The sequence below is a fragment of the Asparagus officinalis genome, chromosome 1 (assembly GCF_001876935.1).
Source record: "Asparagus officinalis chromosome 1, Aspof.V1, whole genome shotgun sequence".
Taxonomy (NCBI): Eukaryota; Viridiplantae; Streptophyta; class Magnoliopsida; order Asparagales; family Asparagaceae; genus Asparagus; species Asparagus officinalis.
The window spans coordinates 105,900,464-105,905,092 of record NC_033794.1 but is presented as its reverse complement, the minus strand read 5'-3'; positions in this window follow the sequence as shown (position 1 = coordinate 105,905,092).

Sequence of the window (4,629 nt, the reverse complement as noted above, 5' to 3'; positions counted from 1 at the left end):
ATACGGAGCCACCTTTGTTTGCTTTCGGTGGCTTATTGTCAAAAATGGGAGGAAGAGCTTTCAGTGTTGACAAAGAGAGAGAGAGGGGAACCGCCATTGTTGACAAGAGGGGGCATGGAAGCTATTAAACCTCCTCACCTCTCACTTAAATCATAATAAAAAATTAGCTTCTGAGAGCTTGAGTGAGATTAAGAGAGTGATTAGGGTTTGTTATTTGGGCAATTTTGTGAGAGAGTTTGAGAGAAGAGGTAAAAATAAACAGTGATTTGTCTGTGAGATTATTGAGTGATTATAATTTCTATTTATACTCTCTCTCTCTATCCATTAGTGAGATCTATTCCCTCCTTGCCCAGTGGACGTGGGCACATTGCCGAACCACATAAATTTGGTGTCTTTCCTGTGTGGTGCTTGTTTGTGATACGGGTGTATCTTCTCTTCGGGAGCTTAGCGATCCTCATGGGAGCTTGAGGATAGATGATTCTCATGGTATCTTGAGAATAGAGTAGAGGAGTCGGACGAAGTCGAAGGATTCGGCAAAACTGCAGGATTTGCAGCTGGACTCTGGCCGGTCGACCGGCTTGGTCACGGCGGTCGACCGCTTAGTGCACAGACCCAGACTATGTCTCGGGACTGAGAGCGGTCGACCGAAGGTGGCACTGCGGTCGACCGGAAAACCCTATAATCGATTTCCCAGATTTCGACGTTCTGACCGGTCGACCGCAGTTTTTCGTCGTTCTGACCGGTCGACCGCCTTGGACACTGCGGTCGACCACGTAGCGGTTCCGGGCCTGGGTCTGTTTCCTGCTCCAGTTGGGATTTCTGTTTAGTATAAATAGAAACACGACTTTTCTAGGGTTAGGAACTTAGAGGGTAATCAGAAAAGAGATCAGTGAGGTTGTTCTTTGATCTAGAGAGATTGTGAGAGAGAGATTTTGTAAATCCAATTGATTCTCATAATCTAGAGAAGGTATTTTCCTTCACCCTAATTATAACTCTTGTGTTCTTCAGTCGTTTTCTTCTTTACCCACTCTTGATAATTCCGCGATCAAGAGTGCTCGCACGGCGACTCGTATCAAGTTAGTATCAGAGCCTAGATCCTGTGAAGGGGGGAACTGTGTATGGTCCTTACTCGCTCACAGTACAAGAAGCTTGGCGAGATCCTTAATTCCTCGGAGGGGGTCCAGAAATTAAGGAAGGAGAAGATGTCTGAAGCAGATAATTCAACAAGACTTGATGCCATGGAGAAGCAGATTGAGACGATCGAGACGACTCTTACTCAACTCGTGGGTCTAATCAACGGAGGTGACAAAAAGGAGGAATCTTCTTCGAAGGGTAAGAAAGGACTCTACGAATCCGATGAGGAGAGCGAGAAAGCTGATTCAGAGGGGGAGACTAAGATTGTCAAGACTGCTGGACATCAAGGGGGTAAGAATCATTACCAGAATCTGAAGATTGACTTCAAGGTTGAGATTCCTGTTTATGATGGGAGTATCAATGTGGAGAAGCTTGATGATTGGATCGAACGCATGGAGATGTACTTCACTCTCTATGGATATTCATCCAAGGAGAAAATAGTGTTCGCGACATTGAAGCTTTCAGGGCACGCGTTGACGTGGTGGAAATCCTATTGCAAACAAGAGAAGAAAGCGGCGTCGTGGAACAAGTTCAAGGAGCTACTTCGGAAACAGTTTTATCCAGTGGGGTTCCTTGAGGAGCGTTGGTACAAGTGGTATGGCTTGCGCCAAAAATTTAATCAGACCGTTCAAGAGTACACAACGGAGTTCCAGCAACAGGCGATGGTCCTAAACATCGCAACGTCAGAATACCCCCATCTTCATGAAGTACATGGCGGGTCTGAATGATTACATCCGGAAGGAGATGAAGCTGTTTTCAGTGGAGACAATCGCAAAGGCGAGCGTGAAGACCATTGCCATTGAGGGCCGGCAAAAGAAGGGCAACGAGACAAAGGGGGATTCCAAACCATCGGGGAGCAAGACGGGTGGCTCTCAGTCTAAGGATGAGAAGAAGAAGGGTGACTCGGGGAAAGCAGGATTGACATGCAATCACTGCAAGCAGACAGGGCATGTGGCTGATCGTTGCTGGGATAAGTATCCTCATCTGAAGCCAAAAGGATTGAAGAAGAAGGAGGAGAAGAAGGCGTACGTGATAGCACAGGGTCCGAAGGAGGTTCCCGGGATGACCGAACCCAATAGCAGTCTCAACCTTATGGCGGGAAAGCATGCCACCAAAGAAGATGACGACCCGAGGGAGCAGCTCTTTGTTCTGAAATTGCAGGTCAAGACCAGCTTAGTGGATGCTATTGTAGATCCAGGGAGTCAGAAAAATCTGATATCTGAGGCATTAGTACAGAAGCTGGGATTGAAGACGGTGAAGCATCCAAAGCCCTATCCATTAGGGTGGATTCAGAAGGAGGCGGGATTGAGTGTGGTGAACCAGTGTTCATTCAGATTTGCACTCCACGAGTCGTATATTGACGAGGTCACATGCGACGTGGTTCCGTTAGATGTTTGCCAAGTTATTTTGGGCAATCCTTATTTGTGGGATAGATACGCAGTATATGATCGGCGAGCCCAAAAGTACACGTTCAACAAGGATGGCGAGCAATTCATTTTTCGTTCAGCATCTCTCCCACAGGAGACGAGCTTGGTGACAGTGACTCAGGCTAAGAGGTTGGTGAACGCAGGCAGGAAGTTCATTTTATTGTTCATTCGGCCGTATGAAGAGCAGCTGAGTAGGATGTGCTTGCCCACCTTGAGCAAGCTCTAGGAGGGAGATCTTGACAGGTTGAAGGTCAAGTATACGGACTTGTTTTCGGAGATCACGGGACTACCACCACGTCGAGGTGTAGAGAATGAGATTATGTTGACCGGGGAGAGTTCCTTACCTAACATAGGCCTATACCGCACATCAGTACTAGAGTCCGAGGAGATCAAGAAGCAAGTTCAGGAGCTCTTGGAGACAGGAGTGATTGTGCCAAGTTGTTCGCCTTGCGGGTCACCAGTGTTGTTGGTGCCCAAAAAGGATGGAGGCTGGCGCATGTGCGTAGATTATCGGGCACTCAACAAGATCACAATCAAGAATCGCTACCCATTACCGCGGATCGATGATCTTATGGACCAGTTGGAGGGAGCGAGGTTTTTCACGAAGCTGGATTTGAAGTCTGGTTACCATCAGGTGAGGATTCGGGAGGAAGACACTTGGAAGACTGCGTTCAAGACCAAGCAAGGCCTGTTCGAGTGGTTGGTGATGCCGTTTGGATTGTGCAATGCTCCGGCTACCTTTATGAGGCTTATGAATGATTTGTTGCGACCCTTTATAGAGGATTTTGTGATAGTTTACCTTGATGATATCTTGGTGTACAGCAGGACTTGGGAGGAGCATCTCGTTCATGTTGAGAAGGTATTTGAAGTGTTGCAGGACGGACAGCTGAAGCTCAACGGGAAAAAGTGCGAGTTCGGGAAGGACGAGTTGGTATATCTCGGCTTCATCGTAGGGAAGGGCCAGTGGAGGATAGATCCAGGCAAGGTGGAGGTGATCACAAAGTGGCCGACGCCGAAGACAGTGACTGAGGTGAGGAGCTTCATGGGGGCTTGCCAGTATTTGCGCAAGTTCATTCGACATTTTTCGACTTATGCGGCACCGTTACATGGCCTCACAAAGGCTAAAGTTCAGTTTGAGTGGGGAAAGACGCATGAGGAGGCTTTTCAGTTGCTAAAAAGAAAGATCTCGGAGGCACCGGTGTTGGCATTGCCGAATTTGCAGCGGACTTTCGAGGTAGAGACCGACGCGTCTAATTATGCGATGGGCGCGGTGTTGATTCAGGATGGGAAACCGGTGGAATACCATTCTGAGAAGTTTTCGGGTGCTATTGCGAACTACCCAACCTACGACAAGGAGTTCTATGCACTATATCAAGCAATTAAGCATTGGAGGGTGTACTTGTTAGGGAAGGAGGTGGTCGTGCATTCGGATCATAAGCCGTTGGAGTTCTTACATGCCCAGACGAAGCTACAGCAGGCACGGCACATGAAGTGGATGTCTTATTTGATGGCTTTCAACATCATTATTAGGTACAAGAAGGGGGCGACGAACAAGTTGGCCGATATGTTATCTCGCCCACCGATAAGGTCGTTGTTGGTGGCGACGCGTATTCAGCCCTTGGTTCCTTTTGAGTATGTTCAGTTGTATGCATCCAGTAGAGACTTCGGTAGTGTGTTTGAGCAGGCGAAGGCTGGTCGAAGGGGGGAGTATGCACTTGGAGATGATGGCTTATTGTATCGTGGGGCATCACTATGCATTCCGGAGGATGGTGATAGGTTGCAGTGGATTCGGGAAGCACATACCTCGCGTGTGCAAGGGCATTTTGGCATTCAGAAAACGCTTCTCAATCTACGGCGACATGTGTTTTGGCCACGGATGCTTGATGATGTGACCAAGTATGTTGGAGGGTGTAAGTTATGTTGTATTTCGAAGCCTTCTAACAGAAAGAGGGGATTGTACCTACCATTACCGGTTCCTTCTAGGCCGTGGGAGAGCATTTCTATGGATTTTCTAGGAGGGTTGCCGACTACGAAGCGCGGGCATGACTATTTGTACGTTGTGGTGGAC